At 39.5% G+C, this 18,595-nt stretch overlaps 1 protein-coding gene and 1 pseudogene across 3 annotated transcripts in view; one reads left to right on the top strand and one right to left on the bottom strand.

Annotated features, from left to right (window-relative positions):
• Tec (tec protein tyrosine kinase) overlaps positions 1-18,595 on the bottom strand; it is a 119,516-nt gene that overhangs the window by 56,670 nt on the left and 44,251 nt on the right. The window lies entirely within an intron of this gene.
• LOC124994673 (proteasome maturation protein-like) lies at positions 9,598-10,023 on the top strand (annotated as a pseudogene).

The raw sequence follows: 18,595 nt of genomic DNA, 5'->3' as shown, positions 1-18,595 counted from the left end.
TGAGATTAAATGAGAATGTATCTTACAAAAGAAAATGGTCCGAATGAGATTCTTTACTGGGTCATGGAACATATGAGTTCCCCAAAATTAGAGGAGGGTAAAAGAAATGATTCTCTACCAGCACCTACTCTTTTTAACAAGAAAAAGAGGTTCATCTTTACTTCACACGTTTTGTAAAGCTGTTTTTAAAAAGGACATTGATGCTGCATGTGACTGTACTATTTTTACCCTTTGAGGCTGTTATTTTAGTTCTGTCTTACAGTATGAAACCAAGACCGAATCAGCAAGTGACTATATTAGCACTTCCTCCTTACCTTAGCCACAGTCGAGCTTGGATAACCCCAGCCTCTAACACCAGAGCAAGGAACCCCTTTCAAAAATGTCTCTTCCTTCAAAGTGTAGGATAAATGTTACAAAGACATGTGTTTTTTGTTTTGTTTTCTTTGCAGTGCTGGGAATCAAAGCCAGGGCCTTGGGCATGCAAGGCAAGCACTCTACCTACTGAGCTATCTCCCCAGCCCACAAAGACACATTTTTATCAATTTGTTAGGCTTTCCCTCTCACCCCAGGGCTGGGGATGAACCTGGCCTTGCACATGCTGGGCAGGCACTCCACCACTCTGCTGTACCCCAGTCTTTGTGAGGCTTCCTTGATAGCTAATTAATATTCTATGAATATAAAGATTAATATATGTCTGATCCCCATGCAAAAACACAATTAGGACAACCAAAAAGTATTACAAAGTTATCCAGAGGTGGTAGAGCACATAGTTCAGAGTTCTGGAATCAGACTGCCTCTATTATGTTCCTAGCTCTGCCACATACTGACTGTGTGATCTTGGGCAAGGTACTCAACTTCTCTGTTCTTCAGTTCTTTGTCTGTAAAATGGGAATAATAACTTCATCTACCTCATACAGTCAAGAGGATTAAAGTTAATACTAATAGAGCATGTAGGACCAGGCTTGGCATAAGATAGGCACTTAGTAGGGGAGCAGAGTACACCAACCCCAAATAGGTCACACCGGCATATAGGATTATTTTGAGTTACAAGCATTTAAGACATAGCAAATGCAGGAAGAACACAGAGACCTCCCTTTTTATTCCTATAATCATGAAAGGTTCCTGTACTAACAGAAAGAAATACATTCTTATCGTCAGAGAGGAAGAGCTGAAATAGAGAGAAATCTACAGGCACAACCCTGCTCACTAACCCCAGTTACTTTTCCACATGAACTGCCCTATCCCCAACCCCATTTTCTTATCTCAGTTTTACAATCTGGCAGCTTTCTACTCTTTGTTCGTGCTAGTACATAAGCTTCTCAGGGCCTTCCTTCCCCTTGTTGCACAGGTAGGAATTACTAAATGAAACCCCCAAGCTTTTCCCCTGTGAATCCATCTTGAGGCAGTCTAACTTACAGATGCCCCACCAGGAAAACTAAAATGGGCAGAGAGAAAAAAAAAAAAAAAGATTTTTCCTCCCCTACACACTATGAAAGTACTTGTTTAAAAAAAGAAGAAAAAAAAAAAAAAAAAAAAAAAAAAAAACTAAAAACATCTCCAAAGCCCTCCTGGGCCAAAGCCCAGAAGCTGATCTTGGTTTTCACTGTGCAAAATGTACATGCAGGCCTAACAAGGAAATGATAAAGAGAAAAATATGTTCCATCATCTCGATTTTTAAGGTAAAAATAATTCATTTTGGAGGGGGTGGGTAACCATGGGTTAAACTCAGGGGCACTCAACCACTGAGTCACATCCTCAGCCCTATTTTGTATTTATTTATTTATTTTAATTTAGAGACAGGGTCTCACTGAGTTGCTTAGCACCTCGTTTTTGCTGAGGCTGGCTTTGAACTTGTAATCCTCCTGTCTCAGCCTCCTGAGCCGCTGGGATTACAGGTGACATTCATTCTTTTAATCACATCATGTCTTTAAACTAAACTGACAGAAGAGTTTGTAATGTTCTGTCTGAGGCATGTTGGAGGGGCGGGCAGGGTGGGCATCTTCTACATTCACAGATGAAGAAACTGAGACTCGGAGTTTAACCAAATGCCCAGTGTCACAGCTGGTGAGAGCAGATCCATTTGACTTCAAAGCCCACTGCCTTCCCCTCTGGAAGCTGCCTCCTTTTAGAACAAACAGCATTCAATGAACTAGAGATGTTGATTTACTTCTCTAACCCCAACTTCTCACGTGTGTCCTGGATCTGTACCTCTAAATGCCAGCAAGATTATCTCTCCCCCATTCTTTCATGTGTAACTCTTTAACCAGATATGAACTACATCAAATTCTCCTTGAACTGAATTCCACCCCAAACAGTTGAAAACCATTTACTGACTATTTACCATAGGCTGAATACTGGGCTAAATGATGCCTCTGCAAAGCTAAAAGACAGACTGAAATAACACATTAGTTCAAGATGCAAGATGATGTTACACAGGGAAATCTAATCTAATCTGGAAGATCAGGGGGTACAGGAAGGAAGTGATGTGCAAGCTGGAACCCCTCGGAGGGGAGAAGTGAGTCAGTCAGGGTTCTAGACAGCAGACCCAGCTGGTCCACAGGTTCTGAGAGGGAGGGTGCTGGTGGCTTCAAGGGATAAATAGATGGGGGAGAGGGAGGGTGGCAGAGAAGAAGGGACTGCAGACCTGTGCACACAGGGGGCGTCCAGGGTCCCACAGGTCGTGTTGAGGGCTTCTGAGATTGACACTGGGGATAACGTGAAGTTCTCGATGGGTTTTAGACAGGGGAGGGCCAAGAGCATATTTGTGTTTTCATAACTGTGGTCACTGTGTGCAATACACTAGGGAAGGACAAGAATGGAAAGAGGAGCCGAACAGGATGTGGCAGAGATCGCTACGTGTCTACCCACAGCATTCACTTCTCTCCAGTAACAAAACTCATTTTACACTGGGTATGCTGGTGCCTGAATAAAATACTGTATTTCTCAGCTCCCTTTGTGGCTAGGTATAACCATGTGGCTAAGTTCTGGTCCATGAGATAGATACAGGCAAAAAAGTCTTGGGGGGATCAAAAGGTAGGCTGACTCAGGTGGGAGGAGTCCTTTTGCTTTTCTGCTTCTCTTCTTTCTAGCTTTCAATTCAGACAAGATGTCTAGACCTCTACCAGCCATCTTGGCCAAAACATGAGATAGTAAGGGAGAAGTCGAAGGGCTTAGGCAGCCAGGGAAAGATGGCGAGTGAGGAGGTCGGGGGCAGGGCCAGAACACAGGAGCAGGAGAGGGTCTTCTGATGAGGTCAGCTTCCTGCTTGATGAAAGTGCTCGTGGACACAAGCTGGGGACTCAATCAGGCAGATCCGTCCTTACTCATGCTCCTAAGCGGACGTGAAGAGAGAGCCTACAGAATGATGGCTCTAGCCCTCTGACCAGAACATCTCCGGCAATTAGAAAAGCAAATTAAAACTACACCGAGAGTCCATCTCACTCCAGTCAGAATAGCAGTCATCAAGAATATAAGCAACAATAAATGTTGGCCAGGCTGTGGGGGAAAAGGCACACTCTGCACAAAATTCTGCACAGCCTATTCCCAAACCCTACACTGAGAGAGAGCAGCCCTTGACAGACAGGAAGGAGCTGTCAGACGAGAAGCAGGAAAACCCTGGAGTTCCCGTGAGGAGATATGTGCCAATAATTTACTGCCCCAAGAAGGGCCGGGCTGTCAAAGAGGCAGGGATTTAAGAGCAAGGAGGTGGGATTCCAGAGGAGGGAACACAGCATGGAGGAGGACAGGGAAAGAGGGCGAGCAAAATGTTCCATGTCTGGAGAGGGCTGCGTGTGTGTGTGTGTGTGTGTGTGAAGGTTTCAAGGTTTATTAAAATGAAGTATTACCAAACAATATGTGGAAACAAAGTCCTTAAGAGTTTTGGTTTTGAAAAGCACAACATAAACAGAAAAGGAACAAGTACAAATAAGAAGTAGACCAGTAGTGCAGCTATTGGTTTTTGTTTTTTTTTAATCATCTGCACAGGAAAAAAAAAAATTATTATTTTTTTTTTTTTTTGTATTAAGGATTGAACCCAAGGGCACTGAGCTACAGCTACTGAACTACATCCCTGGTCTTTTTATTTTTTATTTTGAGACAGGGTCTCACTAAATTGCTGAGGCTGGCCTCCAAACTTATAATCCTCGCGTCGGCCTCCCGAGCCACTAGTATCACAGGTGTGCACCACCATGCCTGACAGGAAGGCTTTTAAAGAGAACATGAACAGGTATGTGCATTTAGTTTTCATGACTCTGGCCTCCACCTCCTGAGACAGGCTAGGGGGGAGGCTAGGGAGGGTCTCCATGCCAAGTGAAGGGAAGTCATTCTCTCTCCCCCAACAACCAGGAGAGTGTCAGTGGCTGCTCAGCTCACATCAGGGAGAGTCACAGGTGGAGCCCCAGGCTGCCTGAATGTAAAGGGTGGTGGCTTGATTTAAAGTGGACAGGCTGTCACCTGCCACATATGACTTCTTTCAAATAATTATCTTAACATTTTTATTGCTGAGTAAAAATATTATAATAATATGTATTAATGTATTATTAAATTAAGCATTCTTAAAATTTTAAAGGAGTGTGAAGTTGAGAGTCAGGAATTTTATTTACTCAAATCAATGCCCGCAAGTCAAAAAGAGAATGGATTTTGACAGGCATGACGGTGCAGTCCAGGAGGCTGAGGCAGGAGGATCACAAGTTGAAAGCCAGATTCAGCAATTTAGCAAGACCCTAAGCAACTTAGCAAGACCCTGTCTCAAATAAAAAAATTTTGGAAAAGCGGGAGGGCTGGGGATGTGGCTCAGTGGTTAAGCACCCTTGAGTTCAATCCCTGGTACTAAAAGAAAAAAAGAATGCATTTTGATATCCTGAGAGTTAACAACAGCAGCAATGTTATTAGCTTTTCTTCAAAAGCCTCACTCCATGCCAGGCTCATTTACTGTTCCTTTTAGATGTATCACTTCAAACAACCGCACTGCAGCCCTTTGAGGTAGTAACTATTATAGTTTCCATCTTACAGATGAGGAAACTGAGGCATAAAGTGGTTGTGTTTTGTCCAGTCTCATAAAAACTAGTGAGTGTTAGAGCCCAGGATCTGAAAGTGGGTCACCTGAGGTCAGAACCAGTGCTTCCTGCATTCGCCAGAACATGTGCTTCTCCTAACTCTAAAGAAGACCAGACCTGGCCATTACCTTAAAGTAAGTAATGGAAAAATAACTAAGCAAAGACAGGAAAACAATGTTTTACTTCACTAGAGAATGGGTGGAACTAGTCAGACAAAAAAAAAATAAATAAAGAGGTGAGCTCTTTGTGTTTTCTTTTTGTCAGTCTGTCATAGCAACTCAGCAAAAAAGGAACCTGGGTTATCATCAGTTCGTGGTAGCAATGGTCTGCTCCTTCCCAGAACTGTGACAGCAGAACGCCCTGGAAAGTCCTTGTGATAACTGGATACGCACAGACAATTCAGTCAGCCCCTGTGCATGAGAACAAAGGGTGGTGTGGCCCCAACATGTGACCCAGACACCGAGGTGGCCAGGCGCAGGAAATTGTTCCACTTCTAGTTAAAGTTCACTCATGTATAAGTGAGTCTGAGACAAGGTGTCTGGGGCTGTGGAACAAAAGAACCAATATTTCCACTAGAAACACAAATAGCAGACCTCAGCTACTCCAATGTACTCATATAAAGGCCTTTGAAAAGAGAAAAGTCACTGAGGAGTAGGGTTGGGGTTATGAAGCCACACCAAGGCACTCTGGATAAGCAACTCATACTTCATCACAGTTGGGAGAACCAGCAGTCTGGGTGAGCCCACAGAAACTTCCAAACACAGAAGCACTCACATTACAGAAACAGAGGAGGGGCGTGTGAGTGAGGATCTGTACTGCTCAGGAACCATTATTAGAAACCCACTCTCTATCAAGTTCTCTGCAGACATTCAGGGGGAAGGGGGAAAAATGATAAATAGACAGGCTCCATCCTTTCTCAATCTGCTTCTCTATTTTTACATTTGGCCAGTGTGCAGGAAACAGTTAACACAGCACGCTGGGACCTGCTATTCTTAGAAAGGCCTATTTGCCTTTTCAAAGTTGGCCTTTTGGCATCTGAGAACCTGGATTTGGGAAAGGTCCTACCATTCCCACTGAGCCTAAACTTTTTTTGTTTGTTTGTTTGTTTTTTGGGGTTTTTTTTGTTTTGTTTTGTTTTGTTTTTTAATAATTTACACTGAACACCTGCTTTTCTTCTGGAAGCCTGGAATTTGGGAGCCTACTAGGAAGAGGGTGCCTACTATGCAAGCAGCTGCTGGGGTTGTGGCTCAGTGGTAGGTAGAGGACTTGCCTGGCATGTGTGATGACCTGGGTTGGATCCTCAGCACTGCATATAAATAAATAACTAAAATAAAAGTCCACTGACAACTTAAAAAAAAAAAAAAAAAAAAAAAAAAAAAAACTGGGATCCCAAGTCTCTGGTAAGTTTCACAGGGGGTAGGCAGGCAATATACCATATGTTATTGCAGCTCATTGCTGGAGGTTTTAAGCAAGTTCTGTGCTATGCAATTCCACTGGAATGGGACTCCAGATACACCCCACATGCCTTTCCCCTTTGCTCATTTTGCTCTGCATCTTTCACTGTAGTAAATGGTAATCATGAGCACAACTATACACTAAATCCTCTTCCTAACAAGTCATGGAACCTGGGAACGGTCTTGGAGCTCCCCAACTCTTGACACAGTGGGTGAACTGGAATGAGCTCTGGAGTAAGAAAGACCTGGTGTAAGTCCCAACTTTGCCCTTTAGCAGTTGTGAGTCATTAAGTTAGTGAAGTTCCCCAGACCTTAGATTTTTCTGAAAATAAGATAGTCCAACCTGCCTCAGAAGACTGATAAAGAGTAAGCAGTACACAACAAATATGTGCTTTTCTCCTTAAACTAACATGCAAATGGCACTCCCCGTAGTTTCGCAGGGCCCCACCTGCACAAAACCAGGCAGGTCCAGTGAAGCTCACGGCACCCCTTCCTCCCTCCCACAGGTGGGCGGGAGTCTGCCAGCTCATGAGAGCCTGCTGGGCTCCACGTCATGCAGGACACCAGTAATCTGACACAGGGGAGTACTTGCACTATGGAACTGGCAAACTCTAAAAATCAGGGCTTCTCCCAGTTGCTGAACATTTACCTGCATGCCACTACCCCTTCATCTAGAAAATCAAAAAGGGACGAAACTACGAACATTTTAAAAAGAATCAAGCTATGAGAAAAAGGTGCTCAGTGTTACTAGCCTAAGCAACACAGTGAGCTACCACTTTACATCCACTAGAATGGCAAGAGTAAGAGTGAAGCAGCATTTGGAGAAACTACTGGAATCCTAATACACTATTAGTAGGGAAGTGAAGTAATTCAACTCCTATACCCAAGAGAAATGAAAATATATGTCCACACAAAGACTTGTACATGAACATTCATAGCAGCTCTATTTACAATAGTCAAAGGATGCAAACAACCCAAATATCAAAATGCTTGCCGTATAGCCCTACAACGGAGTATTTAGCCACAAAAAGGAAAGAAATGTTCCTGATGCCGCAGCCTCCCTGAAAGGCATCTCAGCGAGAGAAGCCAGGCACTAAAGGTAACCAGTACAAGGGTCTATGAAATATCCAGAACAGTCAGATTCATAGACAGGAAGTAGGTTAATGGTTTCCAGCAGCTGGGAGAAATGAGGAATTGATGACTTACTGGGAATAGTTTCTATGTACTTGATGAAAAAGTTCTGGACCTAGACAGTGGTAATTGTATATAACATTATGAGGTTACTTAATGCTACTGAATTGTACACTTTTAAATGGCTACAATGGTGAATTTTAGGTTATATATATATTTTACCACAATAAGGAAAGTAAAAGATATTTAAAAAGTTAGATAAGCTACCAAGTATAAACAAGTACAAGGGTTTGATCCAGAAAACATATTTTCTATCTTATAAAAATAAACCATGAAAAGTCAGAAAACCTAAAAGGAAAAAAATGTCTAAATAAGTATTTCAATAGAGTAAATGCTAATGGGCAGGGAACTATAATTTCCTTAAATGCATTGAGTTCCCCTCACCTCACAGGGATACATTAAGGTAAAAACTTACAATAACTGGTAAAAGAACACTCTCTTGAGTTCTGATACATAAAGCCAAAGGCAGCAAGGAGGAAGGAAACATGTGCATAGAGGTGGTCAGTGAAGTTACTGTTTAAGGAAGTCCCCCTATGTGGGAAGTAACCCAGTGCGGTTTAACAGATAGCACACTCACCAGAACGATAAGGCGTCTTGAGGCACTTAGTCAAATGAGAAGGCACCTGACTTTGTCAGTCCCCTGGTTTCTTAATTTATAAAACAGTGGACAAATTTGTGGATTATTTCAGATACACATGATCTGGAATCTAAGCTGTGTACATTTTAAGACAGAAGAAGGGCTGGGGTTGTGGTTCAGTTATAGAGTGCTTGCCTCACACGCATGAGGCAGTGGGTTCGATCTTCAACACCACAGACAAATACACAAACAAAATAAAGGTATTGTGTCCATCTACAACTAAAAAGATTTAAAAAGAACAGAAGGAAACCTGGAAATCCCAGAGGTGCAACGGCCCCACCTCACAACTGAAATCCAAAAGCCAGTGAGACTGAGTCCTGGGCAATCCAGAAACGCATGGTAAGGGTCAAAACCACAATGGCATACAAAGATAAGAAACAGGAACTCCAAGTCTCAAGGTCACCTTCACAGCAGAGTGGAGGCAGCATAAGAGAAAGTAAGCTACCATGAGCCCAGAAAGGCAGAGCTTCAGCAAAATCAGACTGGGAGCTTAAGGAAGCCAGGACCATTCATCTTTTGATTTCTCCATCCGGGGCATACTCACTTACTCTCTGCTGTACAAAAGAAGAATAAACGAAAACAAAATGGATGACTCTTGCATTACAAATTACAGTGGGGCTGGGGACAGAGCTCAGTTGGTAGAGTGCTTGCCTAGTATTTTCAAGGCCCTGGGTTCAATCCCCAGCACCACAGGAAAAAAAAAAAAAAAGATTCCACAAATTAGTGTATGGACGGAGTCTCTTCTCCTCAGAAATTATATCCATAAGCTTCTAAAAGGAGCAAAATTTACCAGGCTCCAATCTCGTGAGCAAGGAATTACACCTATTCATGTTACTTTTGCAGCGGCAAATAAAATTAAGGAACAGCTATAGCTACATGACTACTCAGAATAAAGGAAGTGAAAAGGTGTTCTCAAAGACCTAGGATTATGTGAAAAATTTTCTTCCCATAATCTGTTAGAAATCATTAGAGGTTTCGTGGAAATGTCTTACTCATTTGTTTATTTGTACATATTTTGACCATTTTTCTTTTCAGGTCTTTACCAGGGTGGAATCACGCAAATATTAGTTTTCTAAAATTAAAAATTTTCAAAGGGAAAGGAAGAGTTTTGGTAATGAGGATATAACTATGTTTTTATCTGAAATAGTAATCATCAAACTTTAATATTTATCTTAGAAATATAATGCACAGGAAACGGAAGTGAGCGGTAGGGCCGACTGACGGTAACGGGGCTGAGTGGTGTTCCCTGGCTGGTGTGAACATGTATGCCAGAGGACTTGGATCTTAACTAAAAGACAGTATTCCAGTTTCAGAACTTTCAGCAAGTGGGCCTTTTGAAAGTCACAATCTTCTTCAGAAAGGTTTTTCTTGTGTGAAAAATGAACTTTTGCCCAATCATCCTCTTGAATTATCAGAAGAAAATTTCCAGCTCAACCAAGATAAAAAGAATTTTTATACACTGAGAAACATCCAAGGTCTACTTGCTCCTCTAAAATTACAAATGGAATTTAAGGCAGTGCAGAAGGTTCAGCGTCTTCCATTTCTTTCAAGCTCAAATCTTTCCCTGGATATTTTGAGGGGTAATGATGAGACTATTGGATTTGAAGATATTCTTAATGATCTATCTCAAAGTGAACTAATGGGCAAACCACATTTGATGGTGGAATATAAACTCAGTTTACTGTAAGATAGTGTGCTGTTCATGAATCAGAGGGTCTCATCTTGTTATAGTTGTCTTTTGTTATAATTAGATGTATATAACATTAAAAGTACTGACACATGAAAAAAAAGGAATATAGTGCACAAAACCCAAAGCTGATAATGCCAAGAGTTCCCTTAATACAGTTAAAAGAATTAATTCTACTAGATCAATTCCTGAGTAACATAAGTGTTTCTAAGCCCCAATCCGTGCATTATGGTCTATGCGTATCTAACTAACCAGCATCAACCAATGGTTAAGAGTTGACACATCTGAAACAGTCACAGAAACAATTCAAAATGTTTCACTTTCTCAGATTGTCACATGAGCTCTTCTGACAGCTTATAGTAATAATATCCACCTTTGCTGGTTGCTGGTAATAATATCCACCTTTTACTTTGTGGGAGCAATTAATACCAATAAATATTAAATGGACATACTTCCATGTCTAAATTTAAATAATGTATCTCCTCAAAAAACAAAATGAAGGGCTGGGATTGTAGCTCAGTGGTAAAGCACTTGCCTAGCTTGTATGAGGCACTGGGTTCAGTCCTCAGTATCACATCAAAATAAATAAATAAAATAAAGGTATTGTGTCCACCTACAACCAAAAATTAAAAAAAAAAAAAAATGAAACAAAATTATATGGGAAAGCACTCTCACAAAGATCTAAAGATCTTCTTGATTTCTTTAAATTCTTACTAATCAGCAGCATTTTAACCATTACCAACAAAAACTTTCTTGAGTTAATGGGCACAAGGTATGGTATAATATGCTTAAATTATGAAGCAACCATTTTTGCCCTCAGGGAGATTATTATGTTCAGATAGTTGATAAGCAAAAAAGGCAATAAAAATAATGCAGACAGATATAACAGTAGCTTAGAAAGGGCAAGGCATTTACAACCAGGGGAATGTCCCAGGTCTCCCTCTTAAGAGCACCTGAGATGGGTTCCCATAACTGGAGAGGAGTGCTGTCATGCACTGCAGGAACAAAGCTTCAAAGATAGGATAGTGTCAAGTGTTTTCGAGCACAGAGGTCTGAATAGTCCTTAAATGCTATCCATTATTCATCTTTTTCTTTTTTGTGGTACCGGGAATGGAGACCAGGACCTCACACAATGTAGGCAAGGAATCAACCACTGAGCTACATCCCCAGCCCAGTGATATCTGTTATAACTGCAACCACCACATTGTCTGAAGCTGTACAGATCTTTCACCTACTTGGGCAACTGAGACACCCTTTCCAGAACTAAAGCAATGCAAGTGCAGAGACTAATCGAGGAACATCCTGACATGAGCTTCAGTATAGGCAATCAGCTATTGGGTAGCCTAGAGCAAATCATCTCCTTATCCTCCGTTTCCATAAGTAAAAAAATCTGGATGTCATTCTTCAAAGTCTCTTCAAGTTCTAAAACTGTACAATTCCTCTTTATTACTAACAAATCAGTTACCACTTTGTATGAGTAATTATCAGTTATATAAATCTATATAGGTCTAGGAAGAAAACATTCCATAAACACACTGAGTCCAGTTTCACCCCAGGGCCACTGCACACACTCTTCCCTCTGTATGGCATGGGCCAGCTATGTCTATCATTGCTCACACACCAATTCTTGGAAGCCCAAGTAGAAACTTTCCCTAATCCCTTCCTACCTCCACTCCCAGAAAAAGCTTTTGACACCAAAGCTTCCTCCACTCATACAATTCAGTCTCTTTTTCAACTGTCTCCCAGGATAAGTGTCATAATACCTATCCTCATCAATAAACGCTTAATAGAAACTACTAGTTACAATAAATAGCTTCAAAGAATCTAAGAATCTCCAGGGCTGGGGATATAGTTCAGTTGGTAAAATGCTTGCCTTGCAAGTACAATGCCCTGGGTTAAAAAAAAAAAAAATCTCTAGTCCAGTACTTTATGGTATTGCAGAGAAATAAAATTCAATTTACATAAATCACAATGCCAAATGCAGTTCTTCATAAAAAGTTTTTTTCAAAAAACTGCATATAGTTCTGACTAAGACAAGTTTCCTTCAAATAAGCAAATGGGAAAGGAGGGATGAGTAGACACACTGATTATTTCAGTTCTGAGACCATTTCCCAAACTTTCTGGGAACGAATCTCTTCATAATTGCTTTCCGTGCCTACAGCACAGTCTTCTGAATACATTCAGTGGAAAAATAGCTAAATAAAACTTTGATGGAAATTTGACTTGTTGATATCACTAAAAATTGCTGAAAGCCAAGTTTTATGAATAAAATAAACCAGATGATACCTTTTCTGAGCAAAGAGGCTGATTATTCTTGCAGCCACTATATCTCTCCTCATACTACAAATAATCAGTGAATAGAACATAACTATCCAGCCAGATGCAAGAGTGTTTTTTAAGATCGAGAATATTTTTATTGCTTCTACTTTTAAGTTGCAGGAGAATCGAACCTTTGAATAAACCTCTCTCTTGATTTATAGTATTACTGTAGAAAAAAATTACAAATACTACATAAAAAAATCCCAATGTGCCTAACTCCTGTTTTCTATACAAAAGAATAAAAAGTTAAAACCAGAAAAGGAGGAGGTGAGAGATATGAAAAACAGTAATAATTGAATTTTACTCTCCTTGTGGATCATGCTAAAATAATTTCTTTGTAGGGAAGGGGATCTTCAGTCTCTAATGATGCACATAAGAAGAGGAATAAGAAAATACATGACACTGAACAATCTTTAAATCTGATTTCATATTTGTAGACTCTCACAAGCAATCCATGGGGATTCACAATATCATCGGCATTTTAAATATGGAACAAAGAAGAGCACACTTCCACACGTCTCTTCCTCTCACCATGAACATTTTTAAAACTTTATTTCTTAACTAACTAAATGCAATGTGTGATCATGGATTAGATCCCAGATTTGGGGGTGGAGAAGGAAGGAGGTTGAGAAAGCACTATAAAGACACCAGAGGGACCACAAATGTAATGTGACTATGGACTCGGATTAAACGTCTCAATATTGATCATTGTATTGTGGTTATAGAAGAGAATGTCCTTGTTCCTAGACAACACACAATGACCTATTTAGTTGTAAAAGTGGGGGGACAATGTCTGCAACTTAAGTCTCAAATGATTCTGGGGGGCGGGGAAGAGAATCATTACTTAGTTTCATATACTATTATGTATTCTATGTATTATTAAACTATTATTGTAAATTTTCTGTAAGTTTGAAACTGTAGCAAGGTGAAAAGTTACTGCCCTGAGTTCAATACCCAACACCACCACCACCAAAAAAAAAAAAAAAAAAGTTACCAAAATATATTAGGGATGTGGATGAAGGTAATGGTATTGCTACCCTCATCTATCTTCAGTAGATTTCAGCTTCCTCAGGAAAAAAGTGACTATTATTTTATTAAACGAAGCTAGGTAACCTGAAAAATTAAAAAGATAAGTCAGACCCTTGAACTTGAAACTTTAAGTGATAAATGATAAGAAAGAACCAAAAGAATAGAATAAGAAGACAGATATAAATCAGAAACAGAAGAGACAGAAAAAATGGAGACATAAAAAGAAAGTTTTTTTATGCTACCTTATTTCAGAAACAAGGAGAATTATTTCCAAGAGGAAAATGAGTTTTCATGGGATAATATAGTTGAGAATTTTCAGAGCCAGAAAAATCGTGTCACACATTAACCAAAGTACTGTCCACGGACTACAGTGTCCCTCACTTAGTCACAGTGTTGCTTTCCGAGGTCTCAATTACCAAATTATATGGAAAATTCCAGAAAAAAAAATTCCTAAGTTTTAAGTTTCATGCTATTCTCAGTAATGTTCTGAAATCTCAGGCTGTCCTACTCCATCCCACCTCGTATGTGACTCATCCTTTGGCCAAGACTATAGGTCCATGAATCAATTAACAGCCAACTTGGGTACCAGATCAGCAGTAGCAGCATCACAGTGCTTTTGTTCAAGTAATCCTTATTTTACTTAATAATGTTCCCTGAGCCAACAGTAGCAAAGTTGGCAATTTTATTATTTATTCTTCTAATTGTTCTAGTTTACTATTAGTTATTAATTACTTATTGTGCATAATTTATAAATTAAACTTGACTATAAGTATATGTAGGAAAAATATGTATAGGGTCTGGTGCTAGCCATGATTTCAGGCATCCACTGGGGGTCTTGGAATATAACCCTCAGAGAGAAGGCACCATGGTATTGAGAGCCACACCACTTTTTGCAAACTAGTGAACTTCCTGGTAACCTCTTAGGTTTGATGCAAATGCTTGCAACTACCCTGCAGTAAAATAAACTATTTTTTCCACTCCACATTAACTCCCTAGAATTCAAGAAACTGCTGAAAGATACAAAACTTCAGGAGGGCCCTATAAGTTTAGGGTTCCCACTTGGGCATCCACCTAATCTAAGGATGCAAGTAAGAAAGAAACATCAGATCATCTCAGAACCTTGGTAGACTCTCATCTCTGCATGGTTGAGAGCTTCCAGCTTCCTGAACTGGTCAAGAAAACAACCCTAATATGACCCAGTCAACCATACAGAAGTATGAGGGATTTCCAGGGTGTTGATAGACTTGTGCCATAGTAAGTGGGTAGATAGTTGGATCCTGGACCACAGGCAGAGGAATATGTCACTCTGAGCAGACTGGGCAATGTTATCAAAGGCAAAATGTAAAACAGCAATTACAGGTTAATAAAAAACAGACAAAAAATAGCTGAGAATGGAGGGAGAGAGAGGAAAGGGTGAAAAAACTGCATAAAGCACCCTGCTTTCCAAGTTAAGGCATTTTAACTTGATCCTAGAGAATCTATAGCTTTTAAACATCCCCCTGATAGCTGAATAATCAAAGGTGATAATCCAAGAAATAAATCAGATAAGGCAGTAATCCACCTAAAAGACAAGATCAAGGTTTGTAATAAACTGTAGCAGAGGGAAAGAAATTAAACATCATCTCAAAGTGATGTTTAATTTTATGTGTCAACCTGAATGGGCTACAAGGTGCCCAGATTAAGCACTGTTTTTCAGTATGTCTGTGAGGGTGTTTGCACATGAGAGTAGCATCTGAATTGATGGACTCCAAAGTAGACTGCCCTCCTCAATGTGTGGTCATCATCCTATCCTAAACAGAACAGAAGGTAGAAGAAAAAGGAATTTGTGCCTCTCCTGCCTCACTGCTGGAGTTGGGACACCTCGTCTTGTCAGTTCCTGCTCTTATGCTGGGATTTCCATCACTGGTTCCCTAGCTATGGCCTTTGAACTTGCACTGGCTTTTCTGGGTCTCCAGTTTGCAAACAGCATATCACAAAACTTCTCAGCCTCCATAATCGTGTGATCCAATTCCCGTAATACATCTCCTTTTTGTTTTGGTTTGAGATTTTTGTTTTGTTTTCTTTTGTTGTTATTGTTTTTGTATTTTTTAATTTGCTCTAATTAGTTATACATGACATCAGAATGCACTTTGAATACAATGAATCAAAATTAAATAAATAAATAATTTTTTAAAAAGAAAGCATTTTGACTAATCTCCTTTTATATGTATAGATAAACATATCTATAGATAAGCATATATATGTAGACACACACATATATATATATATACATATGTTACATATATGCATTTGATAGTCAATCAGATGTGTTTTGGAGTTGAAATTGTGATGAAAAGGAGGTGTTAAGAAGATAAAATATATATATAATGAAAGTAATATTTAAACTATACATAAAAAGTGAAGAACATCCTAGAACATCCAATTAGAAGTAAAAAGGACAAAAAGCCCTGTTTGGTGTTAACTTTTCCTATTACCAAAAAAGTCTTAAAAAGTCATAACAAAAGTAATAAATAAAAATATTCTCAAAAGTTTTAAAATAAAACGTTATCTATATTCTGGAGAGCTGTAATAACCACTGCCCCCATTTTCCCTGGAATGCATTTTCCCTGGAATGTTTTGAAGATAGGCTCTAAAGAACAGCCCTGCAATTTCTTACATGTGTATGTAATTTATATGTTATGAAAGTTTTTAACCTTTCCATGCCTCAGTTCCTTGTTTTGAAATGAAGTCTAATAAGACTTAATATAGCATTGCCTAGAGAAATAAAGGAAATTATATATGTCAGGTACTTAGCACTGCAGTTGGCATGTAGTTAGCAATCAAAATATTGTATCACTCTTATAACTAATGTGCAAAAAACAGTTACTGTAACAGCCAGAGACTGTTATCCTAAGGAAGACCTGTTTACAATGTTGGGCCTCAGCTGGAATCCGGCAGTTTGAACTCTGGAAGGATCCCACCATCCCCAATACTGATGAGGGTGTCTCACTGTGCCTCAAGTGTACAAGACTATGGTTTCTGTTGACCATCTACTTTCCTTCCAGAGTCTGTAGTTTTGGTATACACTATGCAGACGGTGTCTATGGGACCAGTCCCCAACAAACACACTGGACACTGAGTCTCTAATAATAGCAGAGATCTTCTGTCAGAATTCAATGCTGGAGAAAAATGCACATCCTTGTTACTCCACCAGGAAAAGACTCTTGGATGCTTGCACTAGGCCCTAGGCACCTGTTTGCTTTCCTGATTTTGCTTTGTATCCTTCGCTATAATAAATCACAGCTGAATATGACTAAAAGTTTGAGACCTGGGAGTTCTCATAATGAACATCTGAGGTAGAATGTCTGATTCTACTAGTCAACCTATTCCTTTGATATTATAAACTACTTGCCAGTGTCCATACCAGGGCAGTATTACCGGCAACAAACCAACCAAATTAAGATCATCAAAGTCCAATTATAAAAATTCCTGCTGGGCGTGGTATAACCATAGCAGTTTGGGAGGCTGAGGCAGGGGGACCGTAAGTTCAAAGCCAGACTCAGCAACTTAGTGAGATCATAAGCAACTTGGCGAGACTCTCTCTCCAAATAATAAATAAAAAGGCTGGGGGATGTGGCTCAGTGGTTAAGCACTCCTGGGTTCAATCCCTAATACAAAAAAAAATAAAAAAAAAAACTCCTAATCTCCTAGCAAACAATGGTTGTCAATTTAATTAATACTTGAAATTTATTTTATTCAGCAAGTCAACATGTAGAAATCTATTCTTTTTTTTTTTCCTCTTCTTTATCCAGTTGGTCTTTTTCCTGATTAAGCTCCAGTTCTGCTCCTCCCTGGTTCCCATGTCAGTATTACATGGAGTCTCCAATGGAACATCAAGTGGCCTATCCCATGTGTCACTTAGTTCCACAATTACAAAGCAACATCTCTTGCGAAACCTTCATGGTCCTTTGTTCTGTGTTATTATGAGTAAGATCAAACAATATAAACTGTCAGGTAGATCTTTTTCAGTTCATTAGAATGTACAGAACCACAGTGCTAATGGACTTACCACCAGAAGAGAAAGGAGGACAAACTGAAGAATAACCCAATGGAGTCACTGGAACATAGGTTTTGCAATATAAGGTTTTCAGGAAAGGGCTTGATTGGATCTTGTCATCTAGAACAGAATTTCTCAATATACTTTGAAAAGCACAAATGGCCCTAACACAATAGGAAGAATTTCAATAAGTTTGTTGCCATGTTGAAGGAGATGGAGTCCAGAGAATAAGGAAAGAATGGATGTCTGTTTGCCATTATTATTAACTAAGAGTTTCAACCTAGTACTAGTAACCACTTAATTGCTGTGAAGACACTACTAATTGTAGTTACAGGATCCATAAACAGCCTCTTCCCTGTTTTTCTTTTAAAAATAAGAGAATTATGACAATTTAAATATCTCTAGGCTGTTTATTTTAACCCCAAATAGCTGCCAAGGTTTTTCTAACCCACTTCTAGAATCTTACATTTTTAACAAAATATTAAAACTCCTGCTGATTCTCATGCAATACCCAACTCACAGCACTTTTTGAATCATCACTTCTAATGCTAGAGAGATAAAAACCAGAAGAATGTCCATGGAAATAAAAGAACTGAGCATATTCACCCAACTGGGAAAGACACACACACACAAAAAAAATAGGTGCTACGGGACTCACCCAGAGGACAGGCTGAGAGCTGTAATGTGAGAATTAGCCCAAAATAGGCAAAATCAATGTTATTTCAAGAATTATGATTCTTACCTTAAAATTCTTAATTTTTAATACTGACTTTTTGTTGTTGTTGTTAAGTGTCAGGTTTTTATGTACAGAGAAAATTTATGGAGGTCACATTTCAACATGCTAATCTTGACGAGGAAGAAGTGAATCGTTTTTCCACGTTTACACAAGCTTGGACTTTTGGAAATGCTGTACATATTATAATTACAATTAAAAAGTACACTGAGGTAATATAAGAACAACTGAGCAAGTATACATATATTAAATGACTAAGTATGTAAAAGATTCAGTAGATTGATCAACTGACGCTGTCTCACTGGCCCTAAAAGTCTTCTTTCACCTCCTGTTTTGTTGTCCATCTGCCCACCCATATCTCTGGTTTCCTCTTCTCTGAGGGTTCTTTGAACTCTGTAGCGAGTTCCGTTCTTACTTTAACCAGCTATCATTGAATATAACATTTGGGTTTTTTT

Source organism: Sciurus carolinensis, chromosome 10 (assembly GCF_902686445.1).
Source record: "Sciurus carolinensis chromosome 10, mSciCar1.2, whole genome shotgun sequence".
Classification (NCBI taxonomy): domain Eukaryota; kingdom Metazoa; phylum Chordata; class Mammalia; order Rodentia; family Sciuridae; genus Sciurus; species Sciurus carolinensis.
This window is presented reverse-complemented; position numbering and strand designations above follow the sequence as displayed.